Source organism: Hevea brasiliensis, chromosome 18 (assembly GCF_030052815.1).
Source record: "Hevea brasiliensis isolate MT/VB/25A 57/8 chromosome 18, ASM3005281v1, whole genome shotgun sequence".
Classification (NCBI taxonomy): domain Eukaryota; kingdom Viridiplantae; phylum Streptophyta; class Magnoliopsida; order Malpighiales; family Euphorbiaceae; genus Hevea; species Hevea brasiliensis.
In genome coordinates, this window is record NC_079510.1 from 31,765,279 (window position 1) to 31,781,046 (window position 15,768).

General features: G+C 37.1%; 1 long non-coding RNA gene across 1 annotated transcript; it reads right to left on the reverse strand.

Moving 5' to 3' along the window:
* Positions 1-10,102: 10,102 nt before the first annotated feature.
* On the reverse strand, positions 10,103-11,549 carry LOC131175998 (uncharacterized). Its single transcript, XR_009146120.1, has 3 exons — positions 11,397-11,549; positions 10,892-10,949; positions 10,103-10,320 (listed from the first exon to the last, which is right to left on the reverse strand). It is a non-coding gene; the product is annotated as an uncharacterized LOC131175998 (long non-coding RNA).
* Positions 11,550-15,768: the final 4,219 nt, after the last annotated feature.

Consider the following 15,768-nt stretch of genomic DNA (forward strand, 5'->3'; position numbering starts at 1 on the left):
ATACATAATATAAATAGCAAAAATGGGGTGTAATTTGAGTAATTAACACTTTAAACATATAATATAATTGATTTATGGTGAGTGGAGCACTATGGGGTTAAAATAAACATTAAGTGGGCAGGTGTAAACCCACTCACACTTCATCTTCTTCATTCCTCCCATCCATGCCGAAATGAAACTCACTAAATCCTCCATTGCCGCATTGATTCAAGCTTCCAAACCTCCTCCATTTTCACCTCCAAACACCAAAGTCCTTTCACTAATTTTGATCCCCACCTCACAAGGAAGAAGTAGATATAAAAATCAAGGGAGTTTGGTGAAGATTTAACAAGCCTCATCAATAGGTAAGTTTGTGTTTTTGATTTTTGTTTTATTAAAGTTTGTAAGGATGTTATGGGTATTTGATTTATGGAGAGATTTTTGAGGTTTGATGTTTAAAGGGGGATGTGTACTTTTGGCAGCCATGGAAACTCCTTGAAGACAGTTTATTTTTGCTTGTAAATGGTAGATTAAAGGATTGATTAAATGTTTAGGTGTGTAGGAAATTATTGGGTGATGTATACTTAGTATATGTGAATGTGTATTTGAAATTTGAAGCTTGGAAATTAATGGAATGTAAATGCATGAATCGGCAGCCTGGTTTGGTGAACCATAAGGATGTTATTTCATGTTTGGATTATGGTATAATAATGTTGAATTGTGATGGTTGTTATGGCAGCTTGGGTATATGTGTGATGATTTGAGGTTGGACATGTAAATGAGCATGAATAGGTGGTTAAATTGTTGTAATTGAGTTTGACAAATTCTGCACTTTATGGTGTATGTTGAATGTGATTATAAGCTGCCAAAATGATCAACAATATGTGGAAAAATATGTTTAGGTTATGGTACAAACCAGAATAGGCATGGATGTGAAGTTTGGTAAGTGTTAAAGGTGACCTTTGATGAGTATGAACAAAATACAATAGGGCAGTTTGTGTTTTGGGCTTAGAACCTTAAGTGTGTGGCTCCAATTGGTATGAGACCAATTGGAGGTGAAACTAGGCACAAAATGTGCCAACTTTCATGAAGGAAGCTTTCCAAAATTCTGCTTGTAAGGTAACTTGAAAAATGACCAAATCCGGATTAGTGCAATTAGGGATTGAAAATTGACCATTTGGGCAGCAGTTAGTGTTTAGGCCATAACTCACTCAAAACAGGTCCAATTGACCTGAAATTTTGACCATGAATAGTTAAGACCCATATCTACAAGTCTTATGAAGACACCAAAGCCTAGAAATGACCATAAGTAAGTCAAACAGCTTGCACAAGTTCAGGTCCAAAAACTGGCCGAACCTAAAATGACCTAAAATGACCTAAAGTGACCAATTTTGATGCATTTTGACTAGCAATAGTAAAATGACCGTAACTTGGTCTACATAACTCAGAATGACCTGAAATTTTGTCCCGCGTGCAATAAGACATAGATCTACAAGTTTGTAGTTTTGACCGAAACCCAAAAACCTAGGGAACTAGGTCGTCCGGCTAGGTCAAACTAGTATCCCAGAATCTAGCAAATTGCAAGAAAACGCAATATACATGGAAATGAATTGGGTAACATGTACCAACCCTAAAAGACTATCGGATGTGACATATTAGTAACATTAAAACCTAATTTACCTAGAATGCATCGAGGGTCGACATATTAGGTTGACTAAGCAAATAATAAAATTCAGTGAATTAATTATCAAGCATTATCGTTAGAGACAGTTTAAATGAGTACTGAAATACCTCAAATTATGTTTCTCAGTTAGCAAAGACTCAGGGAAAGGGAAGGAAACACTGAGTCAAGGCCAGGAGACAGTTATCAAAGGTTTGTGCACAACAGTTATTTCTTTTGAATTTTTCAATTGAAATAAATTATGACTATTTGTATATTATTGTTTTCAATTATGGAAATGTGTTTGAATGGATACTCATTGCTTGAAAAGCATTGTAAATGATTTGAAACTATGGAAAAATTGATTTAGTGTGATTTGTGAAAATTGAAGTTAATTATGAATTGTGTTGCCATTTTGTGAATGAAATTATAACTTTGGAAATTTATTGGATTCTTATGAATCATTTGAATAAAATGTTTGGAATTGATTTTGTTTTCACACTTAGCATGACAGTATCTTATTATTCCTTCTCCATTTATGGGGTTGTGATCGTTTATTTTCCTTCTCCAATTATGGGGTTGTGATCATTTATTTTTCTCCCTCTCTGGTTTATCAGTTGAGGTGATCGGATGAGTACTCATTATATAGCTAGCTTCCTTCCTCATTGATTTCTATTAGTGGGGTTGTGATTACTTTGTCGTGGTGTACAATGCGGCATTGATCGGAAAATGGTGTCATGGCTTAAGTTGTGTATGAATTGGCAACACTGTATTCTTAAATTATTTGACTAAATTGTGTTATTATAAGCTTTGATAATTTGTGAAATGGAGTTTAAATTCTTATTGACATTCACTGTCTTTTGAATTTAACCATGTTTTGACTATTGAGATTTATTGTGATATTGTGAAATAGAGTTTAAATTCCTTATGACATTCATTGTCTTGAATTTAATTATAGTTTTACGTATCCATCATTATATGATTTATGAATTGTGATTTAAAGTTGTATTTGGTTAATATTGTGCACCACTGAGACATTGTCTCAGCGATAGCTTTTCATTGCTGTCACAGGTAGACAGACGGATAGGGTAGCAGACTAGGCTGCTAGTGCATTCAGCGAGAGATCATCGGGTATATTGAGTATACCACATTTTTCATTTTGTACTGTAATGCATGTTTACTGTATATATATATTGTTCTTAATTTTGAGCAGTTGTAAATTAAAATTGTACATTGAAGTTATAAAATAAATTATGAGTTATTTTGGCTTGTAAAAATTGTACTGTATTTCTTTTATCTCAGTCTTTGAAAATTATTGTGGATTCGAGTTGAAAAACTTATTGTGTTGAATTATGTTGGAGTTTGAGATTGAGAAAAATATTGAAGTGCTTTTTACAGGTTTTCTGAAGAACTGTTTTGTTCAAAATACAGATGGCACTCTGCCAAAATTTTTACAGAAATCACTAATAGTCCAAATGTGTTAGCTATTTCACTTCAGTTCAAAAAGGTTTTTTATACTTGTAAATAGTGCTCACCACTGTAAAAAGAAGTAAGAAAAATTTTAAAATCCCTTGTAGTGTATTTAATGGGTATCAGTAGACGAAGTTGGTAATCCATTACGTATACTACGGGATCATGTTATGCCTTACAAAGGGGTAGGGTGTGACAGCGAATGTGCATAGACTACTACAAGCTGAATTCAACAACAAGGAAGGACCACTTCCCACTACCATTCATTGATCAGATGCTTGAGCGGTTAGCAGGTAAGTCTTATTTCTGTTTTTTCGATGGCTTTTCTGAATATAATCAAATTGTGATTACACCGGAGGATCAAGAGAAGACTACCTTCACTTGCCCTTTTGGAACTTTTGCTTTTAGAAGGATGCCGTTAGGGCTTTGTAATGCACCTGCCACATTTCAGAGATGCATGATGAGCATATTTTCAAATTACATTGATACTTGCATTGAGGTGTTCATGGATGATTTTACTGTGTATGGTGATTCATTTGATGCATGTTTACATCATTTAATTTCTGTTCTTGAGAGATGCATTGAGAAAAATCTTATTTTGAATTATGAAAAGTGTCATTTTATGGTGGAGCAAGGGATTGTTTTGTGTTATGTTGTCTCTAATAGGGGTATTGAGGTGGATAAATTTTAAATTGATTTAATTGTGAACTTACCATGCCCCACAACTGTGAGGGAAGTATGCTCTTTTCTTGGTCATGCAGGTTTCCATCGCAGGTTCATTAAGGATTTCTCTAAGATAGCATTGCCTTTGTCTAGACTCTTTCAAAAAGATGTTCCTTTTGAGTTCAGTGAAGAGTGCAAGGAGGCTTTTGACAAATTAAAATCTGCATTGACATGACTCCCTATTATTCAGGCTCATGATTGGACTATATCATTTGAAATTATGTGTGACGCGAGTAATTATGCAGTGGGACCAGTTTTAGGGCAGCGTGTTAGGAAGCTCTTTCATGTGATTTATTATGCATCTAGAACACTCAATTCAGCTCAGCGTAATTATTCTATGACCGAAAAAGTGTTTTTGGCTATAGTTTTTGGCTATAGTTTTTGCTATAGATAAATTTTGATCATATTTGCTTAGTTCTAAAATAATTATCTTCTCTGATCAAGCGGCGTTGAAGTATCTCTTAGCAAAAAAGGAAGCAAAATCAAGGCTAATTAGATGGATCCTTCTGCTACAAGAATTTGATCTTCAAATCAAGGATAAGAAAGGAGCTAAGAACCTGGTAGCAGATCATTTGAGCAGGTTAGTGACACAAGAAGATCCACTTCCTTTGCAAGAGCTTTTTCCTGATGAGCAGTTATTTAAATTGCAAGGTATAATCCCTTGGTATGCTAATTTGGTGAATTATTTGGTTACTAGGGTTGTGCCTTTTGATTTGAGTAGAGCTAAGAAAGAGAAATTGAAAAGTGAGGCTAAGTATTATGTGTGGGATAACCCGTATTTGTGGAAATTTTGTTCAGATCAAATTATTAGGAGATGTGTTCCTGATAATGAGATTTAATCTATTCTTGCTTTTTGTCATGCCTATGCATGTGGAGGTCATTTTGGACCCAAGAGAACAGGTAAAAAAATATTAGATTGTGGTTTTTACTAGCCCACTATATTTCGTGATTCATATTTGATTTGCAAAAATTGTGAACAATGTCAAAGAACAGGAAGTTTAACCCATAGGACTGAGATGATTTAGAATCCAATACTTGTTTGTGAGATTTTTTATGTGTGGGGTATTGATTTTATGGGCCATTTCCTTCTTTTGGCTTTGTTTATATCTTACTTGTTATTGATTATGTCTCGAAATGGGTGAAAGCCAAAGCCACCAGGACTGATGATTCTAAAGTTGTTGTAGGTTTTATCAAGTCAAACATTTTTAGCAGGTTTGGAGTTCCTAAAGCTTTAATCAGTAACCAGGGCACACATTTTTGTAATAAAACTATTGATACATTGTTGAGGAGATATGGCGTTTTCCATAGAGTATCTACAGCTTATCACCCTCAAACAAGTGGGTAAGCAGAGGTGTCTAACAGAGAGATCAAGTCTATTTTGGAAAAAACAGTGAAGCCAAATAGAAAAGATTGGAGCCTTAGACTTGATGATGTTTAGTGGGCTTACAGAACTACTTATAAGACACCCATAGGTATGTCCCCCTACAGATAAGTATCTGGTAAGTTGTGTCACCTTCCTGTTGAGTTAGAACATAAGGCTTATTGGGCTGTTAGACATTGTAATTTGGATTTGGATACTGCTGGTGTGGAAAGAAAATTACAATTGCAAGAATTAGAGGAAATTCGACTTGAGGCTTATGAGAACTCTAAGATCTATAAAGAAAAGACCAAGGCATTCCATGACAAACTAATTCTGAGGAAGCAGTTTGTGATTAGGCAAAAAGTTTTATTGTATAATTTCTTATTGAAGCTGATGCTTGTTAAGTTGTGTTCTCGTTGGATTGGACCCTTTGTTGTTACTAATGTGTTTCCCTATGGTACAGTTGAAATTCAAAGTTTAGGAACTAATAAGGTATTCAAGGTCAACGGTCATAGACTCAAGCCATTTTATGAAGGATTTCAGGAGCATACAGTGAAGGAGTTCAAATTGAGTAACCCAATTTATGAGGATTAAGGAGCTTTGCCATGTCGAGCTAACGACGATAAATAAAAGCGCTTCTTGGGAGGTAACCCATGGGTGGCTTGTTAGCCACAATCAGATTTATTTTCTTTCCTTTATCTTATTTTATTTTCTAGCATTTTTTTTCCTTTTCTTTTGCATTTGGGCTTTACATTGGGGACAATGTAAGTTTTAAGTGTGGGAGAGAAAAAATTGGTTGCTGCAATCTTTTTTGAATATTAAAAAAAAATTAAAAAAATTAAAAAAATAAAAAAATAAAAAAAGATTTGTTCTTATAAGCTTGATTCATGATTCTATATTAACTTTCGGAGAGAAGTGCTTTGTCTTTAAAATGACTTTTCTATTTTACATTGAATTTTTTGAGATTTTAGGCAAGGTAATAGTAACTTTAATGATGGATTTTCCCTCTTCTCCATACTATAGAGCAATTTTTTTCTGCATAAATCATTTAGACTTGATTTAATGATGAAATGATTAGTTATGTGTGCTTTAAACTAATGTCATGCATATTTCAGAACTTTGTTTAATCTATCAGGGCACTTTATAATATGTAGATGCATAAATTGGGGGAAATAAAAGGTTGAACTTAAAAATTACTCCGCTATTTTAGTTAAGCAAACTAACCAGGGGTCTTCATGAACCCCGTGTCAATTCTCAAGCTAAAAGGTAGCTAAGATATGAGCAATGTACTTTTCTAAAGGTGACGGTTGAAATTAAAAAAAAAAAAGTAATTGTGACAGAAGAGAAGTACCAATTTTAAATAAAAAAAAAGGGGGGCATTTCTATCTCACCTAAGATTTGCAAAGAGCTATAATTGTTATGCCTTAATAAATGAGCCTTGTGTTTTGGTATGTATTGACTTAAAATTTTATGGAACTTTAATTGTGTGAGCTTAATTGATTTCAAGCCTTTTATTTTACGTTGGAAAAATTGTTGACATATTAGTATGGTATTGATGGAATTTGTTGTGATGGTTATTACCTTACTTGCCTCTTCTTTCAAACTTTTAATCTTTTGTTAAAGAATGTTGTGATAGGGTAAAGTTAAGGAACTTCTAAGTAGAGTTGATTGAGAATTTAAGTCATGCTTGAGGATAAGCATGGAATAAGTGTGGGGGAATTTGATAAGTGCATAATTTATTAATTTTACTCCCATCACATTTAGTGTTTCTAATGTGTTTTAATGCATAATTCAGTTGATTAAAGTATATTTATCATTTAGGTATATTTTTAGATAGTTGTTGGAATAATTGTGTTAAATGGAGAAATTTTCAGCATTTGACATTTGCTGTATTTTTCAAGTGTTTCTAAAGTTGTGGGTCTCCAAATTGAGTGCTGTTTAATCCATTGAAAAGCTAAGATAGAGCACTACAAATGATAAAGAGGGACCAAAGCCCAAATCAGTCTCCAAGCCCAATTGAACTTTAAGAACTACCTCTACAACTTCTATGAAGGGCTGGATGGGAGATGAGGCTATTTTAATTGTGAAAAACGGCAATGAAGTCGTCACTATGGGCTGGACTGTCTGTCTGAATCAATCCCAATTTTTGAGCCATAACTTGGGCTGTAGACCTCAGATTTGGGCGAATGAGTGTCCATTGGAAAGCTAAGAAATAGGGCTATAACTTTCTTGAAGAGGGCAGAGAGAGATTCGAAAAGAAAGTCACTGAAAATCGGCCTTGATTTCAGAGGCGTGAATGCAGGCTGAAAATCTGTCTTTTGAATTTCAAAACTTTTCCTAATTTGGTTCCTATCGTTGGGATTAGGTTTTTTATTATAAATATGTCTTTGGGCAGCAGCTAAAACACATCCCATTCAGACTTTCGTTCTCCATAGAAGACATTCATTCTCCATTCTCTTTTTAGATTTCTTCTTTATTTTTCTTTATTTTTCTGTAAGCCATGAACATGAGTGGCTAAGTTTTTAATTCAGTTCAAGAGATTCAAGTTCTTTTGCTTGATTTGTGAGACCAGGTTCTTAATTTAATTTATGTCTTTTTGAATATCTATTGTTCTTTGATTTCATTGTCTTTTATCTATTGAATGATTTGCTAAAAAGGCCTATTATTTAATTGTTTGATGTGATGAATTGCTAGTTCATCTTCATAATCCGTAATTATTGTGTAAGATTGAACATGAGTAGCAATTAGGTTTTACTAATTATGATCCCAGTTTTCGATAATAATCTAAGGAAACAATAGGGTGAATTAAATGATTTATGCTTTATAAATTATTTTTCAGCTTAACTACTTCCTATTCTTAAAGCAGTTACTAATTTGATGAGGATTGTTTAATGCCAATTCAGTTAATAATTAGAGTCAGTAAGATTGCAGGGCTCGAATTGATGAGTATAGGGAAATTAGGGATTTTACCTCGCTGTTTGGTAAGTCTACGTTAAGTATTCAATAAGAGATAATTGTATTTCTTTTGTCTATGATTAAATCAATGCATTGGAATGCGAATTACCTTGAACTGAAGTTTGTTTAATTCGAAAGTTTCTTATTTAATTTTATATCTTAATTTTGGATTTTTTTTCTTCTTTGGATTGCGAATTAACTCCCCCCCCCCCAAACAACATTTGTTTCTTTTTCTATTACACAAGTGCACGAAATTTAATAATTCAGTCTCTAGGGTTCGACCTGGATTTATCACTTACTGCAGAAAATATTTCATAATTGGTGATTTCAGTTAATTTAATTTCTGGTAGATTCAAGACCCATCAAATATTTTGCTAAATGTAATATTCTTTCATTTCTGCATTAAGGGAGAGTTCTTCCTTGGATTTTTTTTTAATTTTATCTTTTAAAATTGTACAATTGCAGCACTTCCTTAGGTTAAGGGAAAGTCTTTCCCTGGACCTACACCAGTTTTTACAATATTCCTCTATTTTAGTTCACAGGAGAATTCTTCCTTGAGCCTTTAAATTTTTTCATGCTTTTTATGCTTTTGGATTCAAAGGAGAACCTCCTTAGAATCCTTAAAATCCTATTTTATTTTAAATACTCTTTCATATGTACAAGAGAGAGTACTTCCTTGAGTTGTCCCTAGTATTCTATTTTCACACTCTAATTAAAGGGAGAGGCCTTCTTTGAATTTGTTAACCTAAAGTATCCCTTTGTTGTTTCGTTCATCTTTTTATAGTTAACTAAAATTTTTATATAAACATTTATTTCAACCTCAAATACATTATAAAATATCTTTAATCAAATATATGAATAGAATAATAACCGGTTTAGTGGAACACAAAATGATTATAAAGCAGCTGGTTAGAATCCTTTTATGTTAACAGGATGAAATATATAGTCGTGCAGGCTAGAACAGTATTTTATGCAAGTTGTTTCGAAAATGACCTTATATAAATCAATAAGTTATAAATGCCTTAATAATTTAAATTGAATCAATATGGGCAAGGAATAACGATCGATTATGCCGATAATAGGACTTTGAGTCATTAATTGAAATTCCTCATTAATGAATAAAATTCTCTAGGCTTTAATTTGCACTTTTGAATTTAAGTCTCAATCAAAAGAAATGAAAATTGAAACCCATCTTAATTCAATTTTATCAAATTTTTTAGTATCATGTCTTATAAAATATTCACTTCACACAAACACCTTCTATTGTTTGGGCACCGATAACGAGATTAATGATGAGTAAGCTGAGAATCCTCATTACTCATTATAAATTTCTAGGAACCAAATGCTACCTCTTCAAAATTAAAGTCCTAATTTTGCAGACGGAGAAATTTAATAAAAATAATAATTAGAGTCAAAATTCACTTTAGGGTCATCCCATTTACCCCTATTTTTGGGCTTACTCAAAATGGTGAGACATTGAGTGTTCCTATGTTTATGCTTTCCATTTTTATATAGCAAATACAAGAACCAATATCATAATTTAAACTCTAATAAAATTATCGGTATTAAATTATAAAGAGCACAGCCTTAATTCTACTTACCCTAATTGAGGTATGATGTGGGGTGCATAACACCTTCCTCACACGTATGCAGACCCTGAATCCTGAATCTCTAAAATTAGAAGTGGTAAACACTCTTTTTGTCAAGACCCAACCTATGGGCCGGACCGGCACTAGGACCTGGGCCAGCCTAAAGCCCCCGAGGCCCGTAGTAAGCCTAACTATTCATTAACCCGACTCTAAGGCCCATTTGGGCCCCATTTCAAGAAATCAACCGGACAAAGTCTGGCCATAAAATGGACCTACCAATGGGGAGTTTTTTTGACTCACCCGACCTGTAAACACAATAAATACTCAATTGGGGAGCTCAGCTCACCCTCCACATACTCATCAGCATAAAAATAAATGGGAGCTCAGCTCCCTCATCCAATCCATCAAACATGCATAGAATATTAAGTTTACAGGTCCAAAATAATAATTTAGTTTATAGACCCAAATCAAATAAACATTTCTAACACATGCGGAAATTCTAACATTTAACAAATTTATACAAACAATAATAATCAACCTGCGAGGAAGAAAGCAGGTTAACCTCAAAAATATCCTCCTGTGGCCTGGAAAAATATTGAACAGGAGTGAGCGTTCGACTCAGAGAGTAAAATATTAATTTTAACTATAATCTCTATAACTATCTAAAACTAATGCACCCTGTGGAGTGAAATGCAACACCAATAACATTTTCACATCATAACATCAAAAAGGTAATTTGGAGCACTCACGCACCCAGCAATATCAATCATATATATATGGGAGCTGATCCCCTATACAGCTCTCTTAATTCCAACTGTGCCAGCGAAGAACTCAGCTCGGACTTCCACTTAATAACCAAATCGGGGTCCCAGCGAAGAACTCAAGCCGTGTCTACCCCGAAGGACCGGGTCCCAGTGAAGATCTCAAGCCGTGTCTACCCGTCCTATCCATAGTCCACACCACATCACACGCACGCCAACGCACGCACACTGCTCCAAATTACCACCACAACATACATGGCACTTTCACAGTTATGAATGCAACATAAATCGTGCCTAAAGTTTATCTACATAGATATATGCATATAAGTGATGCATGGGCATGCTTGACATATAATAATAGTGAAATTACAATTAAAATTAATATTTTACTCACAGACTGGACAACGGTCACTGTGGTGGCTGGGCAGAGAAAGAAGGCTGTCCCGGCTCACCTGACAATTACATTACAATTATTTAATACAAATGACTCCATACAAATCAAGAAAAGACCAAGTACGTCCTAAGTCGTGCCGAAAATCCGGCAGAGTCTCCCCTATACCTAGGACCTACCCAACCTGCAAAATGGCTCAAAACACACTTCTATATTTACAATCCATATATCCACACCTCAATCATATCACACAGCCCCTCCTGGACCCATCAAACCAATCATCCATCACAATATGTAGAATTTTAATTTAGTCCTTATAATTGATCATTTTTGCAAAAACTGTCCAAATAAGCTCTAAAAATTCTAAAACTTTGCCCCGCGGTCCTTAGCAATATTACTAGGCTATTGCAAAAAGAATCATAATTTTCTAAGCTACCACGAATATTTTATGGATTTTTAATCCTATTTAAGCACTAGAAAATTACGAAAAAGCAAAGTTTGGGTTTACCTTTGCCGATTCCGACTTCGGGAACGCGCTCGGGACGTCTGACAATGGGGGGTAGCCAAAACCTCGGTCCAATTCGGAGACTTTTTTGGTAACAGGTCTGTCAGGCCCGAAATTTGCAGACACGGTCAACTGTCGAATTTCTGTGAATTGAGGACACCTACACGAAGCCCACAACACGGGGGTTAGTACATAAATTTTTCAGAATTTTCTAAGCTCATTTAATGCTCGGAAAAACACTACGAAGTTCCGTGGGACCCACCGAAAAACGATGTCGGAAAATTTTGAAATTTATATCCCCGCGAAGCTCTCGACGAGTAGAGCGCTCTGGTACTCTCGGTTTTCTCGTGGGGTTTACGGTTTGTGAGAAATCTAGCCCGAAAGTCAAAATGGGCTAAAACTTCCCGGGCAAAAATTAGACAAACCGCTTGATAGATTTCGGTGTTCTTGGTGTCTATGGAAAGCTCTCGACGAGTAGATGAATTTAGACACAAGACCCGATCTGATTGGTGGCCGGATCGGCCGAATTTTGGCCGGGAAGTCGAGGCGTCGTGCGCGCGCTGCGCGTTGTTTCTGGGGCCGTTTTCCGGCGTTCCAGGCGGCGGCCGGCCGTGGGGGAGGGATGAGGTGAGGTGCCGGCGAGGTGGGGAGGCAGGGGAGGTGGCAGCGCGGCAAGGGGAGGAGGGAGGAGAGAGAAAAGAGAGAGAGAAGGGGAGGAGGTCAGGACGCGCAGAAGAAAAGAGAAGAAGAAAAAGGAGCCGGTCCGATTCGACCGGTCCGATCCGATCCAGTTCGATTCGGCCGGTTCAATTCGAAATACAAAATTTTGAATTTTTACTCTGCCTCGGGACCAAAAACGAGGTCCAAAAATTCCGAAAAAATTCCAAAAAACTCAGAAAAATTTATAGATTCCAAATATATTTTTAGTTTTGCCACGTGGTCTTTAAATTAATTTTTAAAAATCATCAAAGTTTATATTTTCGGAAAATCGAACCCGATTTTTAAAATCCGAAAAAATCTCAAAAAAATTCCTAAAATTTAAATAAATTAAAATATCAAAAAAAATGCTCATAAAATAATAAAATTTAAAATTTTGGGGTGTTACATTCTTCCCCCCTTACAGAAAATTCGTTCTCGAATTTTTACACAAGGTAGAATAAAGTATATGTTTATACATTGAACAAATAAGGGTACTTGCTACGCATGTCCCGTTCTGACTCCCAGGTGCACTCTTCCACCGACTGACTCCTCCACAAAACCTTAACCATAGGGATTTGTTTGGATCTTAGCTGTCTCACTTGATAGTCTACTATGGCTACAGGTTGCTCCTCAAATGTCAAATTCTCTTTTAGCTCTATTACATCTGGCTGTAGTACATGAGAAGGATCTGGAATGTATTTCCTGAGCATGGAGATGTGAAATACGAGATGAACATGAGAAAGGTTGGGTGGTAGTTCCAACCGTGAGCAAGCTGCTCCAACTCACAAGAACCTCAAAAGGTCCAATATACCGAGGTGCTAACTTGCCCTTCTTTCCAAATCTCATGACTCCCTTCATTGGAGAAACCTTCAGGAATACATAGTCACCCACTGCAAACTCCACATCCCTCCGTCTGGGGTCTGCATAACTCTTCTGCCTACTGAAAGCTGTTTTCAATCGTTCCCTGATTAAAGGAACCATCTCTGAAGTTTACTGCACTAGGTCTACATCATGCACCTTCGCTTCCCCCATTTCTGTCCAACACAGAGGAGATCTACACTTTCTTCCATATAGTGCCTCATAGGGTGCCACCCCTATGCTGGAATGGTAACTGTTATTGTAGGCAAACTCCACCAAAGCTAGCTGATCATCCCATTGACCTCCAAAATCCAAGATACTCATGCGAAGCATGTCTTCCAGTGTTTGGATTGTCCTTTCGGACTGTCCGTCTGTCTGAGGGTGGAAAGCCGTACTAAAGTTCAACTGTGTGCCAAGTGCCTCCTGTAACTTTCTCCAAAACCGAGAAGTGAACTGGGGCCCTCTGTCAGATATTATGGAAGCTGGAACTCCATGCAATCTGACTATCTCTCGAATGTAGAGTCGGGCGTACTGTGCCACAGAATATGTAGTCTTCACAGGCAAGAAGTGAGCTGATTTGGTTAGACGGTCCACAATTACCCATATCGAATTATATCCTCACGTGGTACGAGGCAACCCAGTCACAAAATCCATAGTGATCATTTCCCACTTCCATTCTAGGATAGGGAGCTCTTGCAGCTTCCCTGACGGTCTCTGGTGTTCAAACTTCACCTTCTGATAAGTCAAGCACTTGGACACAAAGTCTGCTATGTCTCTCTTCATGCCATTCTACCAATAACTATCTTTCATATCATGGTACATCTTGGTAGAGCCTGGGTGGACATTGTACAGTGTATAGTGTGCCTCTTGCATGATTTCATTTCTGAGATTGTCCACATCGGGCACACATATCCTAGAACCATGCACTAGGGCGCTATCATTGGCAAATCTAAACTCACCACCTTCACCTTGCTGTACTCTTTCTATGATCTTTATCAATTGTTGGTCTCTGTGCTGGGAAACTCTAACTCTGTCTCTCAAGTCTGGCCTCACTGAAAAATGAGCAACAATACCCTCTCATCTAAAAGATCTAGGATTAAACCTTGATCCATCAACTCATGTACCTCCTGAATCAATGGTCTCTTCTCCGCTGAAATGTGCGCTAAACTACCAGAAGATTTTCTGCTCAAAGCATCTGCTACTACATTGGCCTTCCCAGGGTGGTACTGGATGGTGCAATCATAGTCTTTCAGAAGCTCCATCCATCTCCTCTGTCTCAAGTTTAAATCTCTCTGTTGGAAGATGTACTTCAAACTCTTGTGGTCGGTGTATATCTTGCACACTTCACCATACAGGTAGTGTCTCCAGATTTTTAGTGCAAAGATTACAGCCGCCATTTCCAAGTCATGGGTGGGGTAGTTCTGCTCATGCTTCTTCAACTGTCTTGAAGCATAAGCCACTACTTTTCCATTGTGCATCAAAACACACCCTAGGCCAACTCTGGAGGCGTCATAATACACGGTGTATCCTTCACCACTCATAGGTAGTGTCAACACAGGGGCGGTGGTTAGACACTCCTTAAGCTTCTGGAAGCTCTTCTCACAGTCATCTGTCCAAATGAATGAAACATTCTTCCGAGTTAACTTAGTTAAGGGAGCTGCTATCCTGGAAAAATCTTGCACAAAACGCCTATAGTAGCCAGCTAAACCCAGAAAACTTTACACCTCAGTGACTGTTGTAGGCCTAAGCCAATCAGTTACAGCTTCAATTTTCTTGGGATCCACTTGAATACCTTCACTTGAAACCACGTGTCCCAAGAATGAGATGCTTTCTAGCCAAAATTCACATTTCGAAAATTTGGCATATAGCTGGTGCTCCCTCAAAGTCTGCAACACCATCCTCAAGTGCCACACGTGCTCTTCCTCGGTCTGAGAGTATACCAAAATATCATCTATGAATACGATAACAAAACGGTCCAAAAATGGCTTGAACACCCTGTTCATCAAGTCCATGAAGGCTGCTGGTGCATTAGTGAGTCCAAAAGACATCACTAAGAACTCATAATGACCATATCTTGTCCTGAATGCCGTTTTGGACACGTCCTCATTCCTGATTCTCAACTGATGGTAGCCTGATCGCAGGTCTATCTTGGAAAAGAATCTAGCCCCTTGGAGCTGATCAAACAGATCGTCGATCCGAGGAAGTGGATACTTGTTCTTCACAGTCACCTTGTTCAGCTGTCTATAGTCAATGCACAACCTCAATGACCCATCCTTCTTTCTCACAAATAGAACAGGAGCACCCCAGGGTGAAGTGCTCGGACGTATGAAACCTTTGTCCAACAGCTCCTGTAGTTGCTCCTTTAACTCTTTCAATTCTGCTGGTGCCATCCTGTAAGGTGGCATTGATATGGGGTTTGTACCCGGCACAATGTCAATGCAAAACTCTATTTCCCTTCCTGGTGGCAACCCTGGAAGCTCCTCTGGGAAGACATCCATAAATTCTCTGACAACAGGAACATTTTCTATGCTGACACCTTCTATAGATGTATCTCTCACCAATGCCAAATACCCTTGGCATCCACGCCTCAACATTTTTCTAGCGCTAATTGCTGACACCAAATTATATGGAGCCACGCTCCTGTCACCATCAAAGCTAAACTCTTCCACACCAGGCATGTGGAAATGCACCTTTTTTTTCCTGCAGTCTAAGGTGGCATAATGAGTTGCCAACCAATCCATTCCCAAGATTACATCGAAATCAATCACTGGTAGAGGAACCAAGTCTGCTAGGAGGATCTTTCCATCCACTACTACTA